At 42.9% G+C, this 14,258-nt stretch overlaps 1 pseudogene; it reads left to right on the plus strand.

Moving 5' to 3' along the window:
* Positions 1 to 5,946: 5,946 nt before the first annotated feature.
* LOC117886064 lies at positions 5,947 to 6,863 on the plus strand (annotated as a pseudogene).
* The last annotated feature ends 7,395 nt before the right edge of the window (positions 6,864 to 14,258 follow it).

The raw sequence follows: 14,258 nt of genomic DNA on the forward strand, positions 1-14,258 counted from the left end.
CCAACCCAAAGGATGTAGCAATCAACCAGGTTTAATTCCAGGAAATGGGCAAAATAATCTCATCTCCTTTTTTGTGCTGGGAAAAGAAAATCAAGTGAATTTTAAATCGTGGTGTTGTCAGAGGAGCCAAAAGGATTTAGGCATGGAACTCCCATTCCTTAACCTCTTTTGAAAACCCCATTTGAAATTACACTGGTCTACAATTTTTGAGAAGTCGTCTGCTTCAGAGATAAAATGTCCTATTTATTATGTATTTTGATGTGCTGAATTCAAATATGACAATTAAAACAAATATCTTAGAAACAGTAGCCAATCAGTTAAGTTTTTACATTTTATGTCTATGTATATTGTGTAGATAGTAGAGTTTTAATCATAAATTGTAAACCTAGGTCTTTTCGTGTGTTTATGGTTGCTTTACATGATAATATTTCACCTGTCCTGTATAACCAAAGGGTTATATAAATAAAATGTATTATGAAACAAAAGGCAAAACACAATTATGTACATAGTTTAGTCCTATTCAGTGTCTACTCAGCGCTTTTGGCTTGTCTCTTGCATTCATTAAATGGAGCATCTCTTGTCACTGTCCAGCAATAGTCTGCAAGCATTGATGGGCTGCATTTGCCCTGATAGCGTTTCTCCATTGTTGCAATGTCCTGGTGAAATCGGTTGCCGTGCTCGTCGCTCACTGCTCCGCAGTTCGGTGGAAAAAAATCCAGATGAGTGGAAAAATGTATCTTTAGTGACATGTTGCAACCAAGGCTTTTGTATACCTTGAGGAGGTTTTCCACCAACAACCTGTAGTTGTCTGCCTTGTTGTTTCCGAGAAAATGTATTGCCACTAACTGGAAGGCTTTCCATGCCATCTTTTCCTTGCCACGCAGTGCATGGTCAAATGCATCATCTCGAAGAAGTTCACGAATCTGAGGACCAACAAAGACCCCTTCCTTTATCTTAGCTTCACTTAACCTTGGAAATTTTCCATGGAGGTACTTGAAAGCTGCTTGTGTTTTGTCAATGGCCTTGACAAAGTTCTTCATCAGACCCAGCTTGATGTGGAAAGGTGGTAACAAAATCTTCCTTGATTCAACAAGTGGTGGATGCTGAACACTTTTCCTCCCAGACTCCAATGACTGTCGGAGTGGCCAATCTTTCTTGATGTAGTGGGAATCTCTTGCACGACTATTCCATTCGCAGAGAAAACAGCAGTACTTTGTGTATCCAGTCTGCAGACCAAGCAAGAGAGCAACAACCTTCAAATCGCCACAAAGCTGCCACTGATGTTGGTCATAGTTTATGCACCTCAAAAGTTGTTTCATGTTGTCATAGGTTTCCTTCATATGGACTGCATGACCAACTGGAATTGATGTCAAAACATTGCCATTATGCAGTAAAACAGCTTTAAGACTCGTCTTCGATGAATCAATGAACAGTCTCCACTCATCTGGATCGTGAACGATGTTGAGGGCTGCCATCACACCATCGATGTTGTTGCAGGCTACAAGCTCACCTTCCATGAAGAAGAATGGGACAAGATCCTTTTGACGTTCACGGAACATGGAAACCCTAACATCACCTGCCAGGAGATTCCACTGCTGTAGTCTGGAGCCCAACAGTTCTGCCTTACTCTTGCGTAGTTCCAAATCCCTGACAAGGTCATTTAGTTCACCTTGTGTTCTGAGGTGTGGTTCAGAGGAGAAGGATGGGAGAAAATGTGGGTCCTGTGACATTGATGGTTCAGGACCAGAAGATTCATCCTCTTCCTCTTCCTCATCTGACTCAAGTGAGAATGATTCTGGTGCATCAGGAACCGGCAGTCCTTCTCCGTGGGGTGTGGGGATGTATCATCCCTACACCAACCTAATGGAAAGTTCCATGAGGAGGTAAGGGTCACGATGGGACACTTGCCAGGCAACGGCTCATGGCCTTATGTAAGGCCCCCGGTGGTCTAGGGATTATAGAAGATGAGGTAAACAAGGTGATAAATCATGGCCTTATGTAAGGAACGGTTGAACCAATCGGTGTGGGGCTATACATGTGATAAACACATGATTCTCCTTCTTGTCCAATCCGTAGATGTGTGATTATAGCCTAATTGTGTTATGTAATGTTAAGAAAAACTATAAAAGAAAGCTTGTAATAAACAGGATTGGATTCAGCTTGCAACCACATTGGTCGTGTGCTTTATCCGCTCCGCATGGAACCCCACAGTGGGGTACTGGACGTATAGCTGATGGAATGTTTGGATAATGCACAGTCCACTTTTTCTTCTTTGACACACCTTTCCCAACTGGAGGCACCATGCAGAAGGAACAATTGCTGGTATGATCTGTTTGCTCTCTCCAAATCATTGGCACTGCAAAAGGCATAGATTTCCTTTTCCTGTTCAACCACTGGCGAAGATTTGTTGCACAAGTGTTGCAGCATATGTGCGGGTCCCACCTCTTGTTCTGATCTCCAATTTTGCAGCCAAAATAAAGGTGATAGGCTTTCTTAACCATAGTGGTTATACTGCGCTTTTGTGATGCAAAAGTCACTTCACCACAAACATAGCAGAAGTTATCTGCACTGTTCACACAAGTACGAGGCATCTCTGCTCACTTTGGCTAAACAGAAATGTGTCCCTTTGCAAAATCAAACACTGACAAATAAGAGAGCACGACACTGTATGATTTCTAGAGCTGATATAGGGCAATTTGTTCAGCAGAGTGATGTAATCTTCGTTATGATTACATCATCCATGACTTCTAGGAATAACACGATGCAATTCATATCATGTATGACGCAATACCAGCTTCAGATTGCATCATTCATTGTTTTGCCTAAAAAGCAAGTGCTGTCCAAACCCAGTCATAGATTTATTCATAGATCCAGTCAAAGATGTATTTTAGTCATTTCTGGTTTAAATTGAGGTCCCTTCCCTTTATAATTCACTTATCCTTTGCCATTCCCAAGTCAAGGGTCGTATATACTGACCAAATAGCATATCTTGAAAACTAGAGCCAATCAACAATTTTAAGCATCATTTTTGTTCTCAGTGACCAGAATTAGTAAAGTTTGACTACATTTATTTCAGAAGCATTTTGGCTGTAGAGCAGTGTTTATTTGCATGATTTCTGCATGTTCCCTACTTCATGGCATCTTCTGTGGCTGATCAGAAGTCCATCGGAGTAGGACATGAGCAAGGACTGCAGCATCAGGATTCTTTTATAAAGTAAGTAGTTCATGGGAAATTTTGACATTTGCAAATTAGTTTCTTTTCTGAATCTGAAGGGAAAGCTGAACTATCAAATTCATTGGCACCAATGTTCTGAATGGGAAACGTCAAAATGCAAAAAGAAAGATTGAATTGGAATGATTTGACAAATTGAGATGCTGGGGTTTCTTTTATTTGAATTAAGAGGAGTACTTGTGGCACCTTAGAGACTAACGCATTTATTTGAGCATAAGCTTTCATGGCTACAGCCCACTTCATCAGATTAATGAATCCGATGAAGTGGGCTGTAGCCCACAAAAGCTTATGTTCAAATAAATGTGTTAGTCTCTAAGGTGCCACAAGTACTCCTGTTCTTTTTGAGGATACAGACTAACACGGCTGCTACTCTGAAACCTATATTAGAACTGACATTACAGTGTTTCATTTTGAAATGTCAACTTTTCTCCTGATCAGAAAAATCAAACAAGGTGTGGAAATCAACATCGCCCCATGGAAAGTGTCCCTGTTGACTAAGCTACATTTCATGGTAGGAATTATTTTTATTCAAAAAATATCAATCCCTGTGACATTTTCTCGTGAGGCACCTCACAACCACCCATGCTTAGAGTGAATAATCTTATCTGTGCCTGCCAGGGGTCAGTTCCCCAACACCACCTGCCTCTGGAAACACAATCACTAGCGTTCAGGCCTCCACAGGACCTGCTGTCTCTTAATCAGAGCACTCCAACGTCTGTGTCCTCTGAGCGTTTCCCTGCAATGTCCACCCCCAGATCCACTGGACACTCTCAGAATTCCCTGATTCTCTGCTCTCAAAGGAACACTCCAGCTTACCAGTATACCAAAGAATACAGTTCCACTCAGCACATCAGCTCCTGGGTTTGTTTATAGAGAAATCAAGTCTAAGTTTGCTTAACAAAAGAACAGAGATTCAAATGACAGCCAGCAGAGAGTGTTAACCAAAGGGTTACATAGCAAACAAAATAATAACACTCAAACGAGAGCCTAAATTGAACTACCCCGTGTCATAACTATAAAGGCAAGGGTAACAGCCCTCCTGTGTACAATACTATAAACCCTCCTGGCCAGAGACACCAAAATCCTTTTACCTGTAAAGGGTTAAGAAGCTCAGGTAACCTGGCTGACACCTGACCCAAAGGACCAATAAGGAGACAAGATACGTTCAAATCTTGGTGTGGGGGGAGGCTTTTGTTTGTGCTCTTTGTTTTGGGGGTTGTTCGCTCTTGGGACAAAGAGGGACCAGACATCAATCCATGCTCTCCAAATCTTTCTGAACAAGTCTCTCATATTTCAAACTTGTAAGTAAACAGCCAGGCAAGGTGTGTTAGTTTTATCTTTGTTTTCTCAACTTGTAAATGTTCCTTTTGCTGAGAGGATTTTACTTCTGTTTGCTGTAACTTTGAACTTAAGGCTAGAGGGGGTTCCTCTGGACTCTTTAAATTGGATTACCCTGTAAAGTTATTTTCCATCCTGATTTTACAGAGATGATTTTTACCTTTCTTTCTTTAATTAAAAGCCTTCTTTTTAAGAACCTGATTGATTTTTCCTTGTTCTAAGATCCAAGGGGATTGATCTGGACTCACCAGGAATTGGTGGCGGGAAAGGGAAGGAGGGGGGGAATGATTCATTCCTCCTTGTTTTAATATCCAAGGGGTTTTGGATCAGTGTTCACCAGGGAATTGGTGGAGGAGTCTCAAGGCTACCCAGGGAAGGGAGATAGCACATTGGGAGTGGTGGCAGCAAAAGCAGATCTAATCTGGTAGAGAAGCTTAGAGGTTTTCATGCAGGTCCCTACATCTGTACCCTAAAGTTCAGAGTGGGGAAGGAACCTTGACACCTCACTATTGCCGTGTCATATAGAGCTAAAGCTCACCCCAAATCCTTGCAGCTTGGCGCTGGTCTTCCATTTATGAGACACACGACTCTGTCCTTTTGCTGACCTGGAAAGATGCACAGTTTGTCTCTGTCCCTACAGTTACAGTCCAAAAATCCGTTGTCTGCACTTGCAAACAGGGTACTTGTGTTTGCCTGGCTAGAATCACCACTGGAGGCTTTGCAATCAGTTGATTAGCATTTGGCTCAGACTGTAAATAGGTGACCTTTGTGCACCATGCAATACCCAGTTTATGTGCAGACAGACAGATAAATTAACATCCCTTACCGGGAAGAAACCTTTTGGAGATCGGTCCCAAGTGTCAGACCTTAAGAGGGTAATTGTCAGTATATATCCAGAACGCCTCACATTTTCCATACATATATTTCACAGTGATTATGATGAGCAATGTGTCACAGACTTTCAATACATTCCTTATATGGTGCCTTTGGTGAACTAGTATGTAGACACCAGACCAGGGGATCTCTGTAACCAGACCCCTGTGTCCTTTGCCAGTTGGCACCAACCGGACCTTTACTCTTAGGTCTGTGCATCCCATCCACCCAGTTCAGGGCTGAGCAAAGTCTTCCTCGTTGTTTGGCCAGTGCTAGTTTCGTTTCCGCTAAATGGAAATCTTAGACATGGTTCCAACCAACACCGCAAGTTCAAAACCCTCTGGAACTGAGAAAAGAAGTTTTGCAGATAGGTCTGCCATTGATAGTGGGCGAATCCAAAATCTGTGAACTTTATATTTCAATTATTTACAAAATTTTCTCTCTTTCCTTCAGAGATGGAAGATGCTGAAGAACTGATATGGGAAAATTACACTGTGGTGACTGAATTTATACTCCAGGGATTTTCAGATCTCCAGGAGCTACCTGCCATCCTGCTGTTTGTTGTAGTGTTAGTTATGTACATAGTAACTATGATGGGAAACAGCCTCATCATTATGCTCATATTGGCTTACCCTCCTCTTTACACCCCCATGTATTTTTTCCTCAGGAACCTGTCCTTCCTGGAGATCTGCTACACCTCAGTCACCATCCCCAAGATGCTGGTGAATTTGCTGGTGGAGCTGAGAACCATCTCCTACTTGGGATGCATTGCACAGATGTGCTTCTTTTCCCTTCTGGGAACCGCTGAGTGCTTGCTCCTGGCCGCCATGGCGTATGACCGGTTCGTGGCCATATGCCACCCCTTGTGTTATGTGCTCGCGATGAACAGGAGGGTGTGTGGGTGGCTGGTGGCTGGCTCGTGGCTGGGTGGGGTCGCTGTGGCACTGATACAGACTGCTCTGATAGCCAAGGTGCCATTCTGTGGGTCTAATGCCATCGATCACTTCTTCTGCGACATCATGCCCCTGATACAGTTGGCTTGTGGTGATACCTCTGTGAATTGGATCGAGGTCCTCGCGGAGACCACCTTCGTGGTGATGATACCCTTTGGGATGATCCTAGTCTCCTACGTCTGCATCATCTCCACCATCCTGAGGATGCCCTCGGCTGAGGGTGGGGCAAAGCCTTCTCCACCTGCTCCTCACACCTCATGGGGGTTTCCTTGTTCTATCGGACATGCTGCATGATGTATTTAAGCCCCACCTCCAGCAACTCACTTGGAACTGACAAACTGCTCTCCCTGCTGTATACAATGGTTACACCAATGCTAAATCCCATTATTTACAGCCTGAGAAACAAAGAAGTGAAAGGGGCCCTGAGGAACTTCCTGGGCAGAAAAAAATTTGCACCTCAACTATGAAAAAAAATCCATGTTTGTTTCTGGTAATGAGGGAACATTGTTGTTGCTTATTGTGGACTCATGCTCATAACCTGCAGTGCCTAAATTAAACAACTTATTACAATAACCCTGTGCCCATTTTCTCTTTGCATTCACACACAAATGAGATAGGTGCTCTTGACATGAGAGAGAAAGGAGTATATGGGGCACCTGGCATTGTCCACTGTCAGAGGACAGGATACTGGGCTAGATGGACCTTTGGTCTGACCCAGTATGGTCATTCTTATATTCTTTTGATAGCTAGATAAGATGGATGGTATTGTCGAGCAACCTTAACTCTGTGTTAACAAAGTTTTTGGATGGTAAATTTCCCTAGTTTTTTGAGGATCTAGTGGCAGTGAGGGGTCGGGGGGAAATAATTGGAGGCTGAACAAAGAGGTTTCTTGGAAAAAAATTCACAGTCAGCTACCAACTCTGCCCCTCTTACTGTCCCTCCTAACCCATAGCGGGTTAGGAGGGTCCATCGGGATGGGAGGAAAGAAGATGGTAAGCTATGGGCTGTGAGGAGCACATCTGCCACCTGGAGTTAACAAGGGGGAAGGGAGGGGAAACCCCAGACCCCATACTCCACTTCAGGGTCTCATGTGGATGGGAAGGGCTCTCCCCACCCCTCTTCAGCATGGGAGGATCTCAGAGGTGTGAAGTGGCCCATTTGTCTCAATGGGATATTCTCAGCTGATTCAGAGCACACAGTGGCTCTGGGAGATGTGAAGTGACTTATTCATCTCAACAGGTGGTCTCCATTTCAAAGTCTGCCACAGCCCATGTGATGGAATACCAGTTTTCAAGACCACTGTGCTGTTAAAATGTGTGTCTGGTTTAGAACAACATGAGTATTAAGATCAGCTCACTGGATGGGGGAGGTTGTATCTGATGAACCCCTTGACCAAATGACTCAAAATTTGTATCAGAATGTATACCCCTACCCCTGTTGTGGCATAGCACTCTCCCAGATAATCTCACTATGCCTGCGGATTTTAGAGCTGTTGGAACATTAAAAAGATGCTTATATTGTAGATGGCTGCATATTGGGAACCTCTGGATCAAATGACTCCAAATTTTCTACCACAAACTCTACCCCAGCACCAGTTCCAGCCTACCAACTTTGAAGAAAAAATTCCTCATGCATAGAATCATAGACTGGAAGGGACCTCAAGAGGTCATCTGGTCCAGTCTCCTGCACTCATGGCAGGATTAAGTATTATCTAGACCATTACTGACAGATGTCTGTCCAACCTGTTCTTAAAAACCTCCAATGATGCAGATTCCACAACCTCCCTAGGCAATTTATTCCAGTGTTTAACCACCCTGATAGTTAGGAATTTTTTCCTGTCCAACCTAAACCATCCTTGCTGCAATTTAAGACCATTGCCTCTTGTCCTATCTTCAGAGGTTAACAAGAACAATTTTTCTCTCTCCTCTTTGTAACAAGCTTTTATGTACTTGAAAACTGTTATCATGTCCCCTCTAATGCTTCTCTTCTCCACACTAAACAAACCCAATTTTTTCAATCTTTCCTCAGAGGTCATGTATTCTAGACCTGCAAGTGGCTTTCAGAGCAATTTGAATACTAAAAATAACTATTTCCTTAATAAGTGTGGAGGTATGATGAATCTCCTGGACCAAATGACCCCAACTGGAGTTAGTAACTCTACCCCTGGCCCACCTGTAGCACAGGTAGGGTGGGGAGGTGGCGCTACCCCAGTTGCTGATGGAATGCGACCTAGTGTTCATATTAACTAGGAAATATTAAAGAGAAATCCACCTGATAGACACAGCACCATGTGATTAGGTGAGTTGAAAATAGAAACAGGTCTGTGGCTATCCACTGCTGAAAGAATATAGAGCTTGAGACAGGTGGGGACAAAGATAGGAACTTATGAAACAATATAGGGGCCCATGGTCAAATTTTACATGGGTAGAACAGGGGTGTATGATAGTGCCAAAAGGTACTCACACCTCTCTCAGGGCATGTCTATACTACAAAACTACGTCAACCTAAGTTACATTGTGTGACGAAGTGGGGGATTTTCTTAGTGTTTTGCATGAATGGTGTGTGGATCTCAGTTTCCTTGTGAGCTTTGGATTTAATGAGGGGGTGAGAGAGGGGGTTGTTGTTACAGACAGACTAGGTGTGACCTCGCCTAGCAGTCAGGGCCCTGGAAAATGGCATGGAGATGGGGTACCCTAGTGACTTGTGACCAAGAGACCCATCCCAACTTGGAAGATAGCTGGTTCTGGCCAGTGGTAGGACAAAGGGCTGAGAAGAGAGGACCCTGGTGACCTGACCAACTGGTTCCAGCGAGTGGGGGAATAAAGGATGGAAGAGAGGAGGCCCAGGTGACCTGTTTACCTGGATGGAAGACAGATGACAGAGGAGGGGCTGTTGAGGGTGATGATGTAAGACGATCAGTTGGAAGGAGGGGGCTGCTGGACTGGGAACAGGGAGAGTAGCCTGAGCCCATCGGGACTGGAAGAGAGCCAATTGAACTGTGCTGAGACTGCCAGGCTCCAGGGCCCTGGGAATCTCCTATGCTGTGTTCAGATTCCCAGGGCCCTGGAGCCCTGTTTTATGTTGGCTGAGAGTTGTTGCATGCTAGACATCAGGGTTGCATTATTCCCTCTGGGTGTTGAGGCCCCGGGGGCCAGAGCAAGTGGACTCCCTGAGGGGGCCCACGATGAGAGATGGGCATGCTGAAGGCTCAGAGAGGTGTGGTTCCAGGAGGCACTGGAGCCCAAGGCTTAACCCCTGAGAGAGAGTGAATCCCCGAGAAGGGCTGTAACATTGAAGGGGGGTTCTTACAGGGACTGTATGGAGCAGAGAGAGAGAAAACGAGTCCTGTGAATCCATGAAACATCAGCATATAGCCGCCACATGTAATTAAATCGCTTTTGAGTGTCCATGCTATGCACCTTGTGTCAGCGGTACACGTCCTCACGAGGAGCGCTTGTGCTGATTGTACTGTCAGTGTGGGGCATTGTGGGACGGCTTCTGAAAGCCAGTAACACTTCATGTAAGTAACCACAGTTTCTATACAGACACCGCGTCAACCTAACTGTAGTGACATTAACTCTACGCCTCTCATGGAGGTGGAGTTACTTTGTTAGCATAGAAGGGCAGTTACGCTGGTGGCAGAGACATTTAAGTGTAGACACATCCATAGTTATGTCAACATAAGCTGCCTTTTGGCGACCTAACTCTGTAGAGTAGACAGGCCTCAGACAAAGGGCTAAATCCTGAGATGTGCCAAGAACTTGCCATCCAATGCGCTGAATTTTTGTTAGCTTTTCTCAGTCTCTACTAAGGGGAATCTCCCAGTGTATGAAATGGGTGGTTGTGTTATGCTTATATAAAAAGCACATGAGATCTTTTTATAGGGAAAAGGCAATACACCACATTTATTGAGAATACAGCAATTAGCATGTGCTTTTCAGTCACACACACACACACACACTATGCACACAGTTCTGCCAGTCGATGTTATAGTTACCAGTCCAGAGTCTGGATCAATTTAGTGACCAGCCAGATTGGTCGCAGAGGGGAGCTGGGCTTTGTCGGTCACGAGCCGATGCTTCTGGAGTTGTTGGCAAGACAAACCCAAAGCCCTATGGCAAAGCACTGTGTTCTTAAGTTCTTTTTGTTGTTGAAGTTTATGGATTTTGCTGTGTCAGTTTATGACCGGTTACTCCTCAGTGGGTGTTGTTTTTGATGGCTCAAAACATTTTTGGGAAGGTCATTCTGTTCGGTTTTGATTTAATTAATTATTCTGTGTTTTAAGGGTGTCAGCCTTTACCTCAGGGTTGTTAGTTTGCCCCTTCTTAACCATGGATGTGCCTTGATGTTTTTTTGGCGTTTTTAAGTTTTTTTAGTTTTATTAGTTTTTTTACTTTTTTTTTGACCATTTGGCTTTAATAATGGCCTTTATAATATATATATTTTTGATGCATGCATTTCTTATTTACATAAACAGTTTTTACAGAGACCTTTAAAAGGTAACAAATAGCAGTTTTTATGTTGAACAAGAAAGGCATTGTAAATTAGGCCTTACTAAATTTTGCAACTATTTTTTTCTATATTGGGGCCTTGGCCTTTGAAATTCCTCTAATTTAATTAACATAGACACAGACAAAATCCTGTCTGTTACTTGCAAAGCATAAATAAAAAGAAAATGGCTAATACTAGTATTTACTATCCTATTTATTTATTTTAATACTTTAATATAAAACATACACTGTATATAGCCAAAACATAACCAATGATATAGCACAGTATCCATAGTACAACATTTGGATCCATTGACCTCAAGGGAGATTTTAATCCATTGAGTTCAGTGGGCATTTTGAGCCATTCATTTAAATAGGAGATTTGGGCAGTGGCTTCACTGGACATTTTGATCACTTGATTTCAGTGGGAGTTTTGGTCTAATGCCTTCAATGGGCATTTTTGCTCTATGGATGTCAATGGGTGGTTTGCTTGAGTACAAAATAAGTAAGGACCTCATAAGGACCAACTGAAATGGAAGCTTTGCCTGGGTAAAGGCTGAATGAAATATAAAACCCTAAGACATCAATCCAGATGGATTTGCAAATTCAGAATATGTCAGGATGTGGCCCAGCACAGGTCTCTTTTGAAAAAGGACCTCCTAGAAGTTAAGCAAGAACCTCAGTATTTTCGCTGAGGATTTGGTATAGCAGATATTGTTCCTGGTTTATGTGTCAGGACTCTTGCCTCTGACCTTGCCTCATGCTCACTCCTTCAGAGGGAGTGGGGTGGGGGACATGTCTGACTTGCTTGATCAACAGCATCAGGTGAAAAATTCTTTGGCTTCAGATTTGGCAACATATAGTTGGCACCACCTTCAATGCCAGTGCTCTCAATAGTGTCCAGTAGGACAGATGATGCATTCGCTAGACCCCACACTTTATTTGTGCTACGTGATAGTGTACGTTAACAAGCAGCATTAATTGTCTGATTCCCCAGTGAAAAACTGGAGATGTGTTTTTTAAAGGATGATAACTCCACTGGTTATAAAGAAACCAGAATGTCCTTGCTACACACAAGAGCTGTGTTTGTCAGGGAGCTGCAGATATCTGCCCACAGTAGAAAAGGAAAAACAGGTGAGGGAAGTCTTGGATAAAGACAAAACACAGTTAAAGAGAGACCAGGTGAGTGAGGTAATATCTATTATTGGACCAGCATCTGTTGGTGAGAGAGACAAGCTTTGAATCATACAGAGCTCTTGTTCTGTGTGAATCAGAAGCTTGTCTTTTGCTCACCAGTAGAGGTTGGTCTAATAAAGATATTACCTCCCGCACCCTGTCTCTCTAATAACCTGGGACTGACAGAGCTACAACTATACTGTAAACACAGCTATAGACAGAGGATCAGCTATGTCCATTTCAAGGCTCTGCAGATAGTTTCCTTATCCAAGTATTTTGGACCTATAGCTTCATGTTATTATGGCAAGAATGTTCAGGAGAAAGCTGGAATATTATGCATGCTGCAGCATAAAAGTATAAAAAGCTTCTTTCTTTCTCAAGAGAGAGATCTCAGTCTTTCTCCATGCCTAGAGGGAGATAGCAATACAGATGTAGAGGTGTGTCAAGAACAATTCTGGAGGAAACACATTTTTTATGTGATTGCTAAGGTAACTCAGATAATTCCTTATGCTTGAATTAATCTATTCTATGGAACTTTATGGTAGAGACTTCCTTTCTTTTAGTCATGTAACAAGGTGTTATTTGCTTCCTACACTGAGGACAAGGTAAGAATCAGTCCTTTATACAATCCTATCTTGCTTATGGTTGATTTATACTGGAGAGTTAGACAGACATATAATTGCATCATAGAATTTCTATCATCTACATGTGAAAAACTGTATTAGCTCTTAGGAATATTGTGTATGATTTGGTTTTTCCCTGTTCTGTTCTATATGTCTGCCTGGCTGAATGCACAGAGTTACATCAAACAAAGACTGTAAAGGGGGCTGTTAAGGAATCCAGGCAGGCTAAAACAATGATACAGATAAATCACGCCCCCAGGTACCTGCTTCAAACAATGAGCTGGGACATCAATTGCAGGATGAACCTACCTGGCTAGCACCATCCAGATTAGGATGTTTTTATCTACCCAAGGACAGGGCTGAGATTAAAAGACACTGTGGGGTTATAAAGATGTCCCTGGCTGATCCGAAGGGGAGAAATGGTAAACTCAGCTGGAAGCGGACAGAGAGACACAGAGCCAGCTTGCTGGAAGCTGAGACTTGAACCTGATATAGTACAATAGAGCCCAGAGTTATGAACACCAGAGTTACAAACTCATTGGTCACCCACACACCTCAGACAAAAAAACAAAATCACAACCCCAACTCTCCCCCCTCAATCCCCCCCCCCACAGCAAATCCAATCCCGTACTGTGTTCAATGTAAACTACTAAAATCAAAGGAAAGTTTAAAAAAAGATTCGACAAGGTAAGGAAACTATTTCTGTGCTTTTTTCATTTAAATTAAGATGGCTAAAAGCAGCATTTTTCTTCTGCATAGTAAAGTTTCAAAGCTGTATTAAGTCAATGTTTAGTACTAAACTTTTGGAAGAACAACCAGAGCGTTTTTTTCAGAATCACGAATATTGCGGAGTTACGAACAACCTCCATTCCCGAGGTGTTTGGAACTCTGAGGTTCTACTGTATAGAAGACAGCAGCAGGGGTGGGGAGGTGGGTGATTTGGTTAGACTGAAAGGGAGGCACTATTAGGAAAGGGATAGAAAATATCATAATGCCACTATATAAATCCACGGCACACCCAGACCTTGAATACTGTGTGCCGATCTGGTCGCTCCCTCTGGAAAAAAAAAGTTATATTAGAATTGGAAAAGGTACAGAGAAGGGCAACAAAAATGATTAGGGGTATGGAACAGCTTTCTTATGAGGAGAGATTTATTCCTACCATTTATTCCTACCCTTTTATTTCCTGTCTTTTCTCCAGTTACTGATCCAGGAGAGAACCTTCCCTCTTATCCCATGACTGCTTACTTAACTTAAAAGCCTTTGGTGAGGGACCTTGTCAAAAGCTTTCTGAAAGTCCAAGTACACTATATCCACTGGATCCCCCTTGTCCACATACTTTTTGACACCCTCAAGAATTCTAATAGATGGGTGAGGCTTGGTTTCCCTTTAAAAAAGCCATGAACTGGAATAATGTTTTTTACTGTTGGTGAAATGTTCCTAGAATTTTGTGTGCACATTATAAATCACCAACATCATCGTCATCAGAATAATCATCAATCACTCAGTCTGGTACTGGATAAGAGAGTTCATGTTCATTATTTTCCCCCATTTTGTTTCTCTCTCCAGGCAC

This window comes from Trachemys scripta, chromosome 12 (genome assembly GCF_013100865.1).
Source record: "Trachemys scripta elegans isolate TJP31775 chromosome 12, CAS_Tse_1.0, whole genome shotgun sequence".
Classification (NCBI taxonomy): Eukaryota; Metazoa; Chordata; order Testudines; family Emydidae; genus Trachemys; species Trachemys scripta.